The sequence below is a fragment of the Hyla sarda genome, chromosome 13, assembly GCF_029499605.1.
Source record: "Hyla sarda isolate aHylSar1 chromosome 13, aHylSar1.hap1, whole genome shotgun sequence".
NCBI lineage: Eukaryota > Metazoa > Chordata > Amphibia > Anura > Hylidae > Hyla > Hyla sarda.
Window position 1 is genome coordinate 12,273,353 of NC_079201.1, and position 18,555 is coordinate 12,291,907.

At 44.9% G+C, this 18,555-nt stretch overlaps 2 long non-coding RNA genes across 6 annotated transcripts in view; one reads left to right on the forward strand and one right to left on the reverse strand.

Moving 5' to 3' along the window:
- LOC130297287 (uncharacterized) overlaps positions 1–13,211 on the reverse strand; it is a 184,040-nt gene extending 170,829 nt beyond the window's left edge. For all 3 annotated transcript variants that reach the window (XR_008849470.1, XR_008849469.1, XR_008849468.1), the window contains exon 1: positions 13,042–13,211. This is a non-coding gene — a long non-coding RNA (uncharacterized LOC130297287). The remainder of the gene's footprint in view (positions 1–13,041) is intronic.
- A 2,377-nt stretch (positions 13,212–15,588) lies between these two features.
- LOC130297286 (uncharacterized) overlaps positions 15,589–18,555 on the forward strand; it is a 53,607-nt gene continuing 50,640 nt past the window's right edge. For all 3 annotated transcript variants that reach the window (XR_008849466.1, XR_008849467.1, XR_008849465.1), the window contains exons 1-2: positions 15,589–15,883; positions 16,691–16,892. This is a non-coding gene — a long non-coding RNA (uncharacterized LOC130297286). The remainder of the gene's footprint in view (positions 15,884–16,690; positions 16,893–18,555) is intronic.

Genomic DNA, 18,555 nt, shown 5'->3' on the forward strand with positions numbered 1-18,555 from the left:
TGACACAAAAGCCTCTTTGTGGCTTCTTCACAAAAAGTGTAAAACATCAAAACAAAAAACTGCCACACAACTTTCATTGAAAACTGATTTTGCACTGACAGAACAGATGCAGAACACTCTGCTGCTTTACGTAAATTATATATATATATATATATATATATATATATATATAAAAATTATTTTTACCTTCTATTTGCTTTGGTCACTGCTCACTGTCCCTAACAGATATCTTCATCTAACACCTGCTATCTATAATTTGGATGTATGTAATCATTTTGGCCCAATGGGACTTATATTTCTGCAGCGTCGCCTGTACTTCCCTTTTATAATGCTTTGACATTACCCCTATACTGCCTCCTGATTGGCTGGGAAAGCATTATGGGATTCCCTGAGGTCACTTGATTCTTCCTCCTTTGTGTCATATGGCTGATTATATCAGGTATGCAGAAGTTCAAGTTCTTGCCTAACCAAACTGTCACGATTCGGCTTCCAGGTAGTGGATCCTCTGTGTCAGCGAGGGATTGGTGTGGACCGTGCTAGTGGACCGGTTCTAAGAGGCTACTGGTGTTCACCAGAGCCTGCCGCAAAGCGGGATGGTCTTGCTGCGGCAGTAGCAACCAGGTCGTATCCACTAGCAACGGCTCAACCTCGCTGACTGCTGAGAAGGCGTGGGACAGAAGGACTAGGCAGAGGCAATGTCAGACGTAGCAGAAGGTCGGGGCAGGCGGCAAGGTTCGTAGTCAAGATGGATAGCAGAAGTTCAGGTAACACAGGCTTTGGACACACTAAACGCTTTCACTGGCACAAGGCAACAAGATCCGGCAAGGGAGTGCAGGGGCAGTGAGCAGATATAGTCTGGGAGCAGGTGGGAGCCAATTAAGCTAATTGGGCCAGGCACCAATCATTGGTGCACTGGCCCTTTAAGTCTCAGAGAGCTGGCGCGCGCGCACCCTAGAAAGCGGAGCCGCGCGCGCCAGCACATGACAGCAGGGGACCGGGACGGGTAAGTGACCTGGGATGCGATTCGCGAGCGGGCGCGTCCCGCTGTGCGAATCGCATCCCCGACGGCCATGACAGTGCAGCGCTCCCGGTCAGCGGGACTGACCGGGGCGCTGCGGGGAGAGAGACGCCGTGAGCGCTCCGGGGAGGAGCGGGGACCCGGAGCGCTAGGCGTAACAGTACCCCCCCCCCCCTTAGGTCTCCCCTTTTCTTTGTCCGGTAACTGCCTCCCCTGGGATGAGGACACCGGGAAAGAATGGAGGGTTTCCTCAACGGCAGGCAGTACAGCAGGAGTGGGAATGGGGAGGGAGGGCAGAGGGCGAAGCCTGGCACGGGGCAGTGTGACACCAGGACGGGGGCCGTGAGGAGGCACTGAGGCTTGCCTGACGGGACTGGGAGGGGGGGAGAGGCACTTCCTATGGCAGGCAGAGTCCCAGTTCTTGATCTCCCCGGTGGTCCAATCAAGGGTGGGAGAATGAAGCCGGAGCCATGGCAGACCGAGGAGGACCTCAGAGGTACAGTTGGGAAGGACGAATAACTCAATCCTTTCGTGGTGGGGTCCAATACACATCAGGAGGGGTTCTGTGCGGTAACGCACGGCGCAATCCAATCTGACTCCGTTGACCGCGGAAATGTAGAGCGGCTTGACGAGACGGGTCACCGGGATGCGGAATTTATTCACAAACGACTCCAAAATAAAATTCCCAGAGGCACCAGAGTCCAAGCAGGCCACGGCTGAGAGGGAGGAGTTGGCTGAAGGAGAAATCCGCACGGGCACCGTGAGACGTGGAGAAGCAGACTTAGAACCAAGAGACGCCACACCCACGTGAGCTGGGTGCGTGCGTGCGTTTCCCAGACGTGGAGGACGGATAGGGCAATCCACCAAGAAATGCTCGGTACTGGCACAGTACAGACAGAGATTTTCTTCCCTACGGCGATTCCTCTCTTCCTGGGTCAGGCGAGACCGATCCACTTGCATGGCCTCCTCGGCGGGAGGCCCAGGCGTAGACTGCAAAGGATGCTGTGGGAGAGGTGCCCAGAGATCTAAGTCTTTTTCCTGGCGGAGCTCCTGATGTCTCTCAGAAAAACGCATGTCAATGCGGGTAGCCAAATGGATGAGTTCTTGCAGGTTGGCAGGAATCTCTCGTGCGGCCAGCACATCCTTGATGCGACTGGATAGGCCTTTTTTAAAGGTCGCGCAGAGAGCCTCGTTATTCCATGATAACTCGGAAGCAAGAGTACGAAATTGGATGGCGTACTCGCCCACTGAAGAATTACCCTGGACCAGGTTCAACAGGGCAGTCTCCGCAGAAGAAGCTCGGGCTGGCTCCTCGAAGACACTCCGGACTTCAGCGAAGAAGGACTGGACTGTGGCTGTGGCAGGATCATTGCGGTCCCAGAGCGGTGTGGCCCAAGACAAGGCCTTTCCTGAAAGAAGGCTCACTACGAACGCCACCTTAGACCGTTCTGTAGGAAACAAGTCCGACAACATCTCCATATGCAGGGAACACTGAGACAAAAATCCACGGCAGAGTTTAGAGTCCCCATCAAATTTGTCCGGCAGGGACAAGCGGAGGCTAGGAGCGGCCACTCGCTGCGGAGGAGGTGCAGGAGCTGGCGGAGGAGATGGTTGCTGCTGTAGCAGAGGCAGAAGTTGCTGTAACATGGCGGTCAACTGCGACAGCTGCTGTCCTTGTTGGGCAATCTGCTGCGATTGCTGAGCGACCACCGTGGGAAGGTCAGCGAGACTTGGCAGCGGCACCTCAGCGGGATCCATGGCCGGATCTACTGTCACGATTCGGCTTCCAGGTAGTGGATCCTCTGTGTCAGCGAGGGATTGGCGTGGACCGTGCTAGTGGACCGGTTCTAAGAGGCTACTGGTGTTCACCAGAGCCCGCCGCAAAGCGGGATGGTCTTGCTGCGGCAGTAGCAACCAGGTCGTATCCACTAGCAACGGCTCAACCTCGCTGACTGCTGAGAAGGCGTGGGACAGAAGGACTAGGCAGAGGCAAGGTCAGACGTAGCAGAAGGTCGGGGCAGGCGGCAAGGTTCGTAGTCAAGATGGATAGCAGAAGTTCAGGTAACACAGGCTTTGGACACACTAAACGCTTTCACTGGCACAAGGCAATAAGATCCGGCAAGGGAGTGCAGGGGCAGTGAGCAGATATAGTCTGGGAGCAGGTGGGAGCCAATTAAGCTAATTGGGCCAGGCACCAATCATTGGTGCACTGGCCCTTTAAGTCTCAGAGAGCTGGCGCGCGCGCGCCCTAGAGAGCGGAGTCGCGCGCGCCAGCACATGACAGCAGGGGACCGGGACGGGTAAGTGACCTGGGATGCGATTCGCGAGCGGGCGCGTCCCGCTGTGCGAATCGCATCCCCGACGGCCAGGACAGTGCAGCGCTCCCGGTCAGCGGGACTGACCGGGGCGCTGCGGGGAGAGAGACGCCGTGAGCGCTCCGGGGAGGAGCGGGGACCCGGAGCGCTAGGCGTAACACAAACTTTCATGCCGGGCCATCGCCAGGACAACACTGAACGCCGCCAACCACCGAAAAGGGAAGTACAGGCGACGCTGCAGAAATATAAGTCCCTTTGGGACAAAATGATTACATAAATCCAGTCTAGTACTTGCTTACCTCCCCAAAAAATTAAGTCTCTTATGTGGCTGTTTCCAGATTTCAGAGCCCTATTTGTTCTTGGATTATTGTTGTAATTTTGTTATTTTAAAGAGAATGACCTGTATGTATGTTTTTGCCCTTTTTTCTGCCATATTATTCTTTGCATACTTGACTTTCTCTATGTCTGAACTTTTGCAACTTTTTGGGGTCGAGGTCTTTCTTTGTGTTGGTTGTTTTGGTATTTGGTGTTTTTAAAACATGTTTATAAAATCTCGATAAAAAATATCTGACAAAAAAAAAAGAAAAAGCAAGTAATAAACCTTGACACTTTAGCTCCATCTTCTACACCATATAATCCCACTGAAGATGGATTTTACCTCGAAATATCTGAAGTCATAAGTATCAGTCTTTCTGTAGCAAAGCTTCGAATCCCCTGATTCCCTTTACTCAGCAATACCATCATTTAACGATAAAAATCTGACTGCAGTCACCGCTAGGGAGACCGGACGGAGTGACTGGCTGGTCAATAATGATTGTCATTCACAGTCCCATTTCTTAACGGGCTTCCCAAGGCTTTAAGACCCTTATAAATATACACATTTTAGTCATTTTTAACTGTGAACCAGACACTTCCATTAATCTTAAAATTCTAAATGTTTTTTTTACATTTGTTAAAATTGTCATAACAAAAATCTATATCAAAAAGACCAAATCAGTAACCCTCATTGTAAAAATAAACATATTGATACTGGTTTTCAGATTGGTGTCAGATAAATAAACAAATTTTAAAGGGGTACTCCGCCCCTAGACATCTTATCCCCCATCCAAAGGATAGGGGATAGGATGTCTGATTGCGGGGGTCCCGCCCTTGGGGACCCCCACAATCTCAGCTGTGGCACCCCAGACATCCGGTGCACAGAGCGAACTTTGCGACTGGCGATCCGGGGCAGAGGCTCGGGATGTCGCGGTCACGCAGCTCGTGATGTCACAACCACGCCCGCTCGTGACGTCATAACCACGCCCTCTTAATGTAAATCTATTGGAGAGGGAGTGACGGCCGTCTCGCCCCTCCCATAGACTTGCATTGAGGAGGCGTGGCCATGATGTCATGAGCAGGGCGCGGCCATGACGTCATGAGCCTCCAGCACTGCACCTGACACTCTAAACGAACGCTGGGTGCAGCAGGGAGATCGCGGGGATCCTCAGCGGTGGGACCCCCGCATCAGAAAACTTATCCGCTATCCTTTGGATAGGGGATAAGATGTCTAGGGGCAGAATACCCCTTTAAGGACCATATCAGTAAAGAGTTACTATCACTCAAAAATAAATTTACATTATGTCCAGACATGTGAAAAGAAGTTTGCGGAAGCGTGCAGATCATTTCCCAGCTGTCAATCAAATTCAACCTTTTTTTCTATAGAAGTCTATAAAGGGAAAAGTTTGGATCTGCGCACTTTCCCGGTATAACACTGTTAGGTCACCTAGGATCTATCTATGGACTTCTGAGCTGTAGAGCAAAGTGAATTTCACAGTTATGGTGACATGTATGGATATGACTAACCAGATGGTACTCGATGGTAACTAACAGGTTAAATAAAAATACACTGCACTAGAGAATTTTTTATGCTTTTTGAAAATTAAAGAATACCAGTCATGAACTATTTTCTTCTGTACTATCTTCCGTCACAAAATAACATCCGTTATCAATAACGGACTATAATGGATTAAAACATATATTAGAAAAATCCCATAGACTATAATGGGATTTTCTAACGGATGTATAGGATTTGGTTACTGCCGGTGACAGCTGATTTTAGGACGGAACTAGTGACGGAACTTGCTAAACGAAGTAATTTGCTAGTGTGAAACAAGCCTAAACCCTCCCCCTACCTATTTTTTTCCCCACCATGATAACCCTTCACCCGCCTTAATTTTTTATTTTCATTGGTTTCTACCAATTATTATGCCCTTTGTATTTGGCTCACTGTCTGTGAGCTCTGGTTCTCCTGGAGGGGGTGTTCCCCTGCAAGTGCAACGTAATCTGAAGCCCTGCCAGTGCAGGGATGTGGAATTCCTATCGCCCGACGCCAGGGACTAGCAGTTTTGGGTGCCGGGCAGGTGAATTTGTCCGGCCCTTAGCCCGGCTTCGGGCAAGCAGGTCCCGACCTGACAAGTGCGTCGGCGATCTGCAGTCTGTATGGAGCAGGCACCCGACTCCTGCCCGCTCCATACTCTGCAGCCTGTGTCCTCGGAAGCAGAGGGGGCGTGGCTTCTTGCTCCCCGTGCAGACCTGCGTCCTCTGCCTTCACTCCCCCCAGCTGTAGCTTCGGAGAGCTGAGGGGAGGAGGCACGTCTGCACGGGGAGATGCATGCGGCGCTCACAGGGGAGTATGGAGCAAGCTCGGGATTCCTGCCCGCTCCATACGCTGCAGCCCCCGGCTGTTCTCAGTAGCCGGGGGCCGCTGCTAATAGCCAGCATGCGGTGATCGCCGCGGCTGGCTATTAACCCTTTAGATCGCCGCTGTCAAAGCTGACAGCGGCGTCTAAAGGGACATGTGAATGCTCCCTGGTGGGCTAGTGGGGTTGATCGCCCCCCCGCAGCGCGATCGCAGGGGGGGGGGGCCATCCACTATGGAGGTAGTCGGAGGACTTACCTCTGCTTCCTCCTGTCCCGGCTCTGTCATTGATAGATCCTGGCTGGACCAGGCTCTATCAATGGATCAAAGAGCTCACTGATTAATAGAGTTCAATAGAATCTATTCATCTGTCTGAGGAATCTAATGATTCCTCCTATAAGTGTAATAAAGTGTAAAAAAAAAAAAAAGTTTTAATAAAAGTTTGAAAGACACCCAGTGGTCTTCAAACTGTGCCCCTCCAGATGTTACAAAACTACAATTCCCAGCATGCCAGGACATGCTGGGAGTTGTAGTTTTGCAACATTTGGAGGGCCACAGTTTGAAGACCGCTGCATTAACCCCTTCCATGTTAAAAGTTCAAATCACCCCCTTTTCCTATATAAAAACATGCAAACATAATAAAAATAAACATATTTGGTATCGCTTCGTGCGTAATTGTACAACCTATTAAAATATAACATTATGTATCCCGTACGGTAAATGTAAAAATATACCAAACCACAGATTTGCAATTTTTATAATATCCCAGAAAAAAAAAGTTAAAAAGCAATTAAAAAGTCAGATCAATACCAAAATGGTACCGATACAAAAAACAGATTATGGCGCAAAAAATTAGCCCTCATACAGCCTGGTATGCGGAAAAAAATAAAGCTACAGGGGTTAAAAAATGGCAATTAAAAAAAATTAGAAAAAGTTCAGAATTAGTAAAACATGACGTAAACGATACAAATCTGGTATTGCTGTAACCAGGCGCCTAAAGTATAAAACTAACAGGTTACCTCAACCACAAGGTAAATGGCGCAGAAAAGAAAAACACCAAATCTGCTAAATTATCTTTTACTATTTCAATTTCACTTCCCTAATATATATATATATATATTTTTTTTTTTGGTTCAGAGAATATGTTATTGAAAAATTAAAATGTATCCTTAGGGTACGTTCCCACACGGCGTATTTTGCTGCGTATTTGCTGCGTATTTGGTGCTGCGTATTTTCCTACCCATTGACTTCAACAGGGAAAATAAAATACGCTGCAGCAAATACGCAGCAAATACGCCGTGTGGGAACGTACCCTTAGGGTGCGTTCCCACAGGGCGTATACGCAGCGTATTTGACGCTGCGCAAAATGTATGGCAGCAGCGGGAAATACGCTGCGTATCCCTTGCTCACTATACACACAGGGCTTTCCGGCGACAGCCCTATGTGTGTAGTGAGTTTTGGAGGCGGAGCCGCACGTCACAGACACGCCGGCACACGGCCCCGCCTCCAAAACTCACTACACACATAGGGCTGCCGCCGGAAAGCCCTGTGTGTATAGTGAGCAAGGAATACGCAGCGTATTTCCCGCTGCTGCCATACATTTTGCGCAGCGTCAAATACGCTGCGTATACGCCCTGTGGGAACGCACCCTTTTAGTAGGTAGTTATGGCTATTATAGGGCGAGGAGGAAAAAATGAGAGCGTAAAAGCGAAAATTGGCCCGGACAAGTGGATCGTCATGAGGGACAAGTAGATTTTGCTCCATTTTAGTCCCGTGGACAAGTAGTTTTTTTATAAAATTTCCACACCCCTGCAGTGTAATGAAGAAAACTGTGTCCCAGAATGTGACCCTTCGCACAGGGACACCCTTTTCTGCTTTACAGTCGGCTCCCTCTCACTCCCTAAACCCTAACCCTAATCCTAACCCCTAATCCTAACCATTATTCCTAATTCTAACCCCTAACCTTAATCCTAACCCCTAATTCTAACTCTGAACCCTAAACCTAATTCTAACCCCTAATCCTATCCCCTAACAGTGATCAGCGCCTAGCTCAGGTCACATTCGGCTACAGGTCACAATTTTTTTCACTTCACTGGGAAGAACTTCTGCCCTCTCTCTTCCATACTGCGCTTACACTAAGGAACACAGCATAGAAGAGGCAGCCAATTGCGGCAGCCTGCTCCCCAATCCCCTCCTCTTTGCATGTGAAACAAAGAAAGGAGGGGGATCGGAGTGGACCTGCTGCGCTCATTCTTGCCTGCTTGATTGACAGAGCGAGCACTGTGCAGAGCTGAGGCCCTGCCCACATTTCCTGATTTTGGTCTCCTGCCAGACTGGCAAGAGACCAAACTCAAAGCTAGAAAATACACAGAATATGGGCAGGACAGAAAGAAAGACCCCTAGTGTCCGGATTTAAAAGGCCAAAGAAAATATATAATGATTTTTTTTTACAAAAGAAACAGAAATATAAATTTTTCTTAATGATAGTGTCCATTTAATGTCCAAAAAAAGGATACATTTTTGAAGATTAATGCCTACAGGTATATGAATACAGAGATATTGGAAGAAGCAAAGGCTTTTTCCAAGTAGTCCAATAATGATCCCTTTTTGGCAGTAGTGACAGGTTTTGTGTTTGGATGGTGAAGAAGATATAACTTTTTTTTTTTTACAAACTGTGAAAAATAATTTCCATTTGAGGTGTAGCAACAGGATTGTGTCAAAAGGGACACAAAACCCTCTATGTGGCTTCTTCACAATTAGTGTGAAACAACAACTAAAAAACTGTTACACTTAACTTCCAATGAAAACAGATTTTGCACTGACGGAACAAATACAGAACGCTCTCTGTAGCTTTACTACAATTATTAAATATATGACTCCTTCTCCAATCTGTGTTGGTCACTGCTCACTGTCCCTCACAGAGATCTTCACCTAACACCTGTTAACTCTAAAAGTGCAGCTGAAGCTATTTGCATGGGCTTTTATAGCCACTTTGACATCACCCCTACACTGCATCCTACCTGAAATAAAAATTATGGGCCGAAACTGAAAATTCAAAATGTGCTTTGCAGAAACTGAAACCGATTTGCCCCGCCCACTTTAAAAAGTGTATTATTTGTATTAACTGGTCCAAAATTACAACTCCTAGCATGCCGTGAAACAAATTATGGCTCTGCATCTGACCCAAGACTACCAGCATGCCTGCAACTGACCTAAAACTATTAAACTAAAACTCCCAGCATGCCCTGACACAGCCTATGACCAAATACAAAACCTCAACTCCCAGCATGTTGCACTATATAGAGCAGTGATTTGAAACCTGTGGCTCTGAAGCTGGTGCAGAACTACTACAACTCTCAGCAGTCAATGACAACTGTCAGCACATGCATAAGGGGCAGCAAGACCAAAAATAAAGTGCATGTGCTCTATAGCAGTACAAAAAAATTTCAAAAAATACCTGCGCACAAAGGTGACACCCAAATTGTAGGCACTTACAAAAGAGTAAACAATCATTTTAGCTAAAGGAGTATTCCAGGTACTTAAAATGTTCTCCTGTTGGCTGGAGCTGCCATAAAAATAACACATACTCCCCTACCTCGCTCCCTTGGGGATCTCCTCGTCACCTGGTCCCCGCTGAACTTAAAGAAGTGCTCTGCCCCTAGACATTTTATCCTCTATCTAAAGGATATGGGATAAGATGTCTGATAGCGGGGGTCCTGCCACTGTGAAATCCAGTGACCTCCCTGCTGCACCCTTTGTTTATTTAGAGCATCAGGGGCAGCGCCAGAGTGTCGGAGGCTCGTGACATCACGGCCACGCCCCCTCAATGCAAGTCTTTGGGAGGGGGTGTGAAAACCGTCACACCGCCTCCCTTAGACTTGCATTGAGGGGGCATGGCCGTGATGTCACGAGAGGGGCGTGACCGTGACATCATGAGCCTCCGCTCCGCATTGCCAGTCATCTGCTGTTCGCTCCGTGCACCAGATGTCTGGGGTGCCACAGCCGAGATCGCAGGGATCCCCAACGGTGGGACCCCCGCAGTCAGACATCTTATCCCCTTATCCTTTGCATAGGGGATAAGATGTCTAGGGGCAGAGTACCCCTTTAAATGGCCACATAATAATTCTCCACTGCCCCATAACCCCAGTCAGTGCTCCACTTTAATAATGCCCCACTGCCACAGTGTACTGTATACATCGCCGCTCATCAGGACTCCATGTTGGATTTAATCATAGATTGGGGTTTAGAAACATAAAATAATTGGGGTCATACACAGTGACGTCACAGTACAGGGGTAATATACACAGTGATGTCACAGTACAGGGATAATACACAGTGATGTCACAGTACAGGGATAATACACAGTGATGTCACAGTACAGGGATAATACACAGTGATGTCACAGTACAGGGATAATACACACAGTGATGTCACAGTACAGGGATAATACACACAGTGATGTCACAGTACATGGATAATACACACAGTGATGTCACAGTACAGGGATAATACACACAGTGATGTCACAGTACAGGAATAATACACACAGTGATGTCACAGTACAGGAGTAATACACACAGTGATGTCACAGTACAGGAATAATACACACAGTGATGTCACAGTACAGGAATAATACACACAATGATGTCACAGTACAGGGATAATACACACAGTGGTGTCACAGTACAGGGATAATACACAGTGATGTCACAGTACAGGGATAATACACAGTGATGTCACAGTACAGGGATAATACACAGTGATGTCACAGTACAGAGATAATACACACAGTGATGTCACAGTACAGGGATAATACACACAGTGATGTCACAGTACAGGGACAATATACACAGTGATGTCACAGTACAGGGACAAAATACACAGTGATGTCACAGTACAGAGATAATACACACAGTGATGTCACAGTACAGGGATAATACACACAGTGATGTCACAGTACAGGGACAATATACACAGTGATGTCACAGTACAGGGATAATACACACAGTGATGTCACAGTACAGGGATAATACACACAGTGATGTCACAGTACAGGATAATACACACAGTGATGTCACAGTACAGGGACAATATACACAGTGATGTCACAGTACAGGGATAATACATATGGATGTCACAGTACAGGGATAATACACATAGTGATGTCACAGTGCAGGGATAATACACACAGTGATGTCACAATACAGGATAATACACACAGGGATGTCACAGTACAGGGATAATACACACAGTGATGTCACAGTACAGGATAATACACACAGGAATGTCACAGTACAGGATAATACACACAGGGATGTCACAGTACAGGATAATACACACAGGGATGTCACAGTCCAGGGATAATACAGAGTGATGTCACAGTACAGGGATAATACACAGTGATGTCACAGTACAGGGATAATACACACAGTGATGTCACAGTACAGGGATAATACACACAGTGATGTCTCAGTACAGGGATAATATACACAGTGATGTAACAGTACAGGGATAATACACAGTGATGTCACAGTACAGGGATAATACACACAGTGATGTCACAGTACAGGGATAATACACAGTGATGTCACAGTACAGGGATAATACACAGTGATGTCCCAGTACAGAGATAATACACACAGTGATGTCACAGTACAGGGATAATACACACAGTGATGTCACAGTACAGGGATAATACACACAGTGATGTCACAGTACAGGGATAATATACACAGTGATGTCACAGTCCAGGGATAATACACAGTGATGTCACAGTACAGGGATAATACACACAGTGATGTCACAGTACAGGAACAATATACACAGTGATGTCACAGTACAGGGATAATACACAGTGATGTCACAGTACAGGGATAATACACACAGTGATGTCATAGTACAGGATAATAAACACAGGGATGTCACAGTACAGGGATAATACACACAGTGTTGTCACAGTACGGGGATAATACACAATGATGTCACAGTACAGGGATACTACACACAGTGGTGTCACAGTACAGGGATAATATACACAGTGATGTCACAATACAGAGATAGTACACAGTGATGTCACAGTACAGGGATAATACACACCGTGATGTCACAGTACAGAGATAATGCTCTCAAGGATGTCACAATACAGGGATAATACACACAGTGATGTCACAGTACAGGGATAATACACAGTGTCACAATACAGGGATAATACACAGTGATGTCACAGTACAGGGATAATACACAGTGATGTCACAGTACAGGGATAATACACAGTGATGTCACAGTACAGAGATAATACACAGTGATGTCACAGTACAGGTATAATATACACAGTGATGTCACAGTACAGAGATAATATACAGTGATGTCACAGTACAGGGATAATACATAGTGATGTCACAGTACAGGGATAATATACACAGTGATGTCACAGTACAGGGATAATACACAGTGATGTCACAGTTGAGGGATAATATACACAGTGATGTCACAGTACAGGGATAATACACAGTGGTGTCACAGTACAGGGATAATATACACATATACACAGTGATGTCACAGTACAGGGATAATACACACAGTGATGTCACAGTACAGGGATAATATACACAGTGATGTCACAGTACAGGGATAATACACAGTGATGTCACAGTACAGAGATAATACACACAGTGATGTCACAGTACAGGGGTAATATACACAGTGATGTCACAGTACAGGGGTAATACACAGTGATGTCACAGTACAGGGATAATACACACAGTGATGTCACAGTACAGAGGTAATATACACAGTGATGTCACAGTACAGGGGTAATATACACAGTGATGTCACAGTACAGGGGTAATACACAGTGATGTCACAGTACAGGGATAATACACACAGTGATGTCACAGTACAGAGGTAATATACACAGTGATGTCATAGTACAGGGGTAATACACAATTTATGGCACAACGCAGGGTTAAAAATTCACAGGGGGGGGGGGCTGAGGACTGGCAGGGGTCAGGGTACAGTATTTATAGTGTTACCTGTGTAACCTGCCAGCCATACAAGGATCCTCTGTTCCCCTGCACTCTGGTCCTTCCTCTGACCCTAGCAGGCCTCCATATGAGTCTGTAATCACATGACCAGCAGGGGGCGGGGCTGAGCAGGATGGCCGAGATCGCTCAGTGTATTACACTGTTTCCCAACCAGGGTATTTACAGATACTGCAAAACTACAACTCCCAGCATGCCCAGACAGCCTTAGGCTGTCTGGGCATGCTGGGAGTTGTAGTTTTGCAACAGCTGGAGACACCTTGGCATCACTGGCACCCAAGAGACTGGCCCAGATTTAGTAAACTGTGTCAGACATTTTGTCCATAACAACCAATCACAGCTCAGCTTTTATATAACAAGCTCTGGTAAAGTGAAAGCTGAGCTGTGATTGGTTGCTATGGGCAAAATCTCTTCACTTTTTCACTCACACGGTTAGATAGATCTGGGTCATATTACCACCATTAAACACCCCAATACAACACATATAGGGTATGTTCACATGTGTATTTTGCTGCACATTTTCTGTTGATGATTTTCTTACCCTCTGAAGTCACTCGGGGGAATGTATCAGTAGTGTGGGGGGGGGGGGGGGGGTTATCAGTATTATGTAAAACCCATCACATTTACTATAGTGTCTCACTTTAGCTTTAATTTGGGCATATGTCAAATTGTGGCTCATTGTACCCAAATCTCTCACATATATCACGTGGTGCATCTTTACCTGACAACTTTTCCTCACATCCTTACTAAACAACTTTATCTCACATTTTTACCTCACATCCTTACTTAACAACTTTACCTCACAACTTTACCTTACATCTTTACCTCACAACTTTACCTCACAACTTTACCTTACATCTTTACCTCACGTCTTTACCTCACATCTTTATCTTACAGCTTTACCTTTACCACATATCTTTACCTCACATATTTACCTCACATCTTTACCTCACAACTTTACCTCACAACTTTACCTCACATCTTTACCTCACATATTTACCTCACAACTTTACCTCACATCTTTACCTCACATATTTACCTCACAACTTTACCTCACAACTTTACCTTACATCTTTACCTCACAACTTTACCTCACATCTTTACCTCACCTCTTTACCTCACCTCTTTACCTCACAACTTTACCTCACATCTGTACCTAACTTATTAACCTCACAACTTTACCTCACATCTTTACCTCACAACTCTACCTCACAATTTTACCTCACAACTCTACCTCACATCCTTACTTAACAACTTTACCTCACAACTTAACCTCACATCTTTACCTCACAACTTTACCTCACATCTGTACCTAACTGCTTTACCTCACAACTTTACTTTATATATTTGTCTCACATCTTTACTTCACAACTTTACCTCACAATTTTATCTCACATACTTATCTCACATCTTTTTCTCACAACTTTACCTCACAACTTACACTCTGGGATAGAGGAAAGATGGCACCATGTTGGAGTCTCCAGGAAGACACCAGAGGCCATATCAACCCTCTCACATTTTCCAAAGTTGGATAAACATAGGTGCTAATGTCTCAAGCAACCAAGATGTGATCATGTGACCATATCTCCATCTACAAGCACGCCACCGCCATGACAGCAGAGATTAACATGGAGCTGAGGTGACTTTATCTTGTGGTAAGTGATTGACCAACTCAGCAAGTGCTGGATGAAAAGAAATAGAGATTTTCACAGAAAGAAAACATTATTAATATTATTCAGGAGCTTAGTTTGTAATTATGAGGGTAGCTTGGACATTGTAGTCTCCATAGATGGCAGAGTATTCTGTGCAGTATTCTGTCATAAGAGTGAACATGTTCATTTTTTTTGAAAATTGAAAGTTGAAAATCCAGAATTTCCACAGCGGAACGACTGCAGGGGAAATTCAGCAGTGTGAATGGTGCTGCAGAATCCCCCATTGAAAACAATGGAAAACTGCTGCACTGTAATTTCTGAGCGCAATTACCGAGTGGAATTCCACTTCCGGAAGTTCCATAGTGTGAATATACCCCTATGCTGACAGGCACAATATACTGCACTATTACTACTACTGCAATGTCTTATTCCAGTGATCTGATATCATAAATTAAAGGGGTTATCCAGGATTAGAAAAACTGAGCCACACCTGCCCCCAGGTCAGTACAGGGATAATACAGGGATAGTACTGTCACAGTACAGGGATAATACACAGTTATGTCATAGTACAGGGGTAATACAGAATTTATGGCACAACACAGGGTTAAAAATTCACAGGGGGGGGGGGCTGAGGACTGGCAGGGGTCAGAGTACAGTATTTATAGTGTTACCTGTGTAACCTGCCAGCCATACAAGGATCCTCTGTTCCCCTGCACTCTGGTCCTTCCTCTGACCCTAGCAGGCCTCCATATGAGTCTTTAATCACATGACCGGCAGGGGGCGGGGCTGAGCAGGAAGGCCGAGATCGCTCAGTGTGTGACACTGTTTCCCAACCAGGGTGTTTAAAGATACTGCAAAACTACAACTCCCAGCATGCCCAGACAGCCTTTGGCTGTCTGGGCATGCTGGGAGTTGTAGTTTTGCAACAGCTGGATGCACACGGCTGGAGACACCTTGGCATCACTGGCACCCAAGAGACATTGGCCCAGATTTAGTAAACTGTGTCAGACATTTTGTCCATAACAACCAATCACAGCTCAGCTTTTACATAACAAGCTCTGGTAAAGTGAAAGCTGAGCTGTGATTGGTTGCTATGGGCAAAATCTCTTCACCTTTTCACTCACACAGATAGATCTGGGTCATATTACCACCATTAAACACCCCAATACAACACATATAGGGTATGTTCACACGTGTATTTTGCTGCACATTTTCTGTTGATGATTTTCTTACCCTCTGAAGTCACTCGGGGGAATGTATCAGTAGTGTGGGGGGGGGGGGGGGGTTATCAGTATTATGTAAAACCCTTCACATTTACTATAGTGCCTCACTTTAGCTTTAATTTGGGCACATGTCAAATTGTGGCTCATTGTACCCAAATCTCTCACATATATCACGTGGTGCATCTTTACCTGACAACTTTACCTCACATCCTTACTAAACAACTTTATCTCACATTTTTACCTCACATCCTTACTTAACAACTTTACCTTACATCTTTACCTCACAACTTTACCTCACGTCTTTACCTCACATCTTTACCTTACAGCTTTACCTTTACCTCATATCTTTACCTCACATTTTTACCTCACATATTTACCTCACAACTTTACCTCACAACTTTACCTTACATCTTTACCTCACAACTTTACCTCACATCTTTACCTCACCTCTTTACCTCACAACTTTACCTCACATCTGTACCTAACTTATTTACCTCACAACTTTACCACACAACTTTACCTCACATCTTTACCTCACAACTCTACCTCACAATTTTACCTCACAACTCTACCTCACATCCTTACTTAACAACTTTACCTCACAACTTTACCTCACATCTGTACCTAACTGCTTTACCTCACAACTTTACTTTATATATTTGTCTCACATCTTTACTTCACAACTTTACCTCACAATTTTATCTCACATACTTATCTCACATCTTTTTCTCACAACTTTACCTCACAACTTACACTCTGGGATAGAGGAAAGATGGCACCCAGTGTGGAACTCCAGGAAGACACCAGAGGCCATATCAACCCTCTCACATTTTTCAAAGGAGGATAAACGTAGGTGCTAATGTCTGAAGCAACCAAGATGTGATCATGTGACCATATCTCCATCTACAAGCACGCCACCGCCATGACAACAGAGATTATCATGGAGCTGAGGTGACTTTATCTTGTGGTAAGTGACTGACCAACTCAGCAAGTGCTGGATGAAAAGAAATAGAGATTTTCACAGAGAAAAACATTATTACTATTACTCAGGAGCTTAGTTTGTAATTATGAGGGTAGCTTGGACATTGTAGTCTCCATAGATGGCAGTGTATTCTGTGCCGTATTCTGCCATAAGAGTGAACATGTTCATTTTTTTTGAATTTTTTTTGAAAATCCAGAATTTTCTTATGAGAAACCAGTGATCAGCATAGGAGATCAGTGTGTGCAGTGTTATAGGTCCCTATGGGATAACAATGATCAGTGTGTGCAGTGTTATAGGTCCCTATGGGATAACAATGATCAGTGTGTGCAGTGTTATAGGTCCCTATAACACTGCAAAAAAAAAGTGAATAAAGATCATTTAACTCCTCCCCTATTAAAAGTTTGAATCACCCCCCTTTTCCAATAAAAAAAAAAACACAGTGTGAATAAAAATAAACATATATGATATCACCGCGTGCGGAAATGTCCGAATTATAAAAATATATCATTAATTAAACCGCTCGGTCAATGGCGTGCGCGCAAAAAAATTCCAAAATCCAAAATAGTGCATTTTTGGTCACTTTTTATATAATTTAAAAATTAATAAAAAGCGATCAATAAGTCCTATCAATGCAAAAATGGTACCGTTAAAACTTCAGATCACGGCGCAAAAAATGAGCCCTCATACCGCCCCATACACGGAAAAATAAAAAAGTTATAGGGGTCAGAAGATGACAATTTTAAACGTATTAATTTTCCTGCATGTAGTTATAATTTTTTACAGAAGTCCGACAAAATCAAACCTATATAAGTAGGGTATCATTTTAATCGTATGGACCTACAGAATAAAGATAAGGTGTCATTTTTACCGAAAAATGTACTACGTAGAAACGGAAGCCCCCAAAATTTACAAAACTGCGTTTTTTTTTTTTCAATTTTGTCACACAATGATTTTTTTTTCTGTTTCACCGTAGATTTTTGGGCAAAATGACTGACGTCATTACAAATTAGAATTGGTGGCGCAAAAAATAAGCCATCATATGGATTTTTAGGTGCAAAATTGAAAGAGTTATGATTTTTTAAAGGCAAGGAGCAAAAAACGAAAATGCAAAAACGGAAAAACCCCCGGTCCTTAAGGGGTTAAAGTCTGTTTCGGGCCTGGATTTTTATGGAATGACAGGTTGGTTGTGGGGCCTGTCATTCCCTTCCTGGCCAGTCCATGTTTTTAATTCAGGCCCAAATCAACACAGGTTTTAAAGGACAGCTTATCACTGGGCTTACAAAACAGGAGAGGCTGCTTGAAGTGTGAAACCTGAAAATTGCAGCCTCTGTTTGATCGGGTGACTGGTAGGAAGTCACCTGTATAGTAGGGAAGATATTGTTTAGTCAGCCGTTTGAAGAGCAGGATTTACTTTGTATTTTTGTCTGGAGGTAAAGTCTATGCTTTGTTTTGTGCTGGAAGATAAAGGCAAGAGAAGCCCTGTTTAAACTGTATTTTTGTGTCACTCTCTCTGACTGCTGTTTTGCCACTATTTTCCTGGCTCTATGGAGCTAATCTCCCATAATAGTTATATACAGATTATTAGTTGCATGTGTTACTGGATTGTAAACCTAGCCCAGTATTGGTATATCACTCCAGTTCACATTAT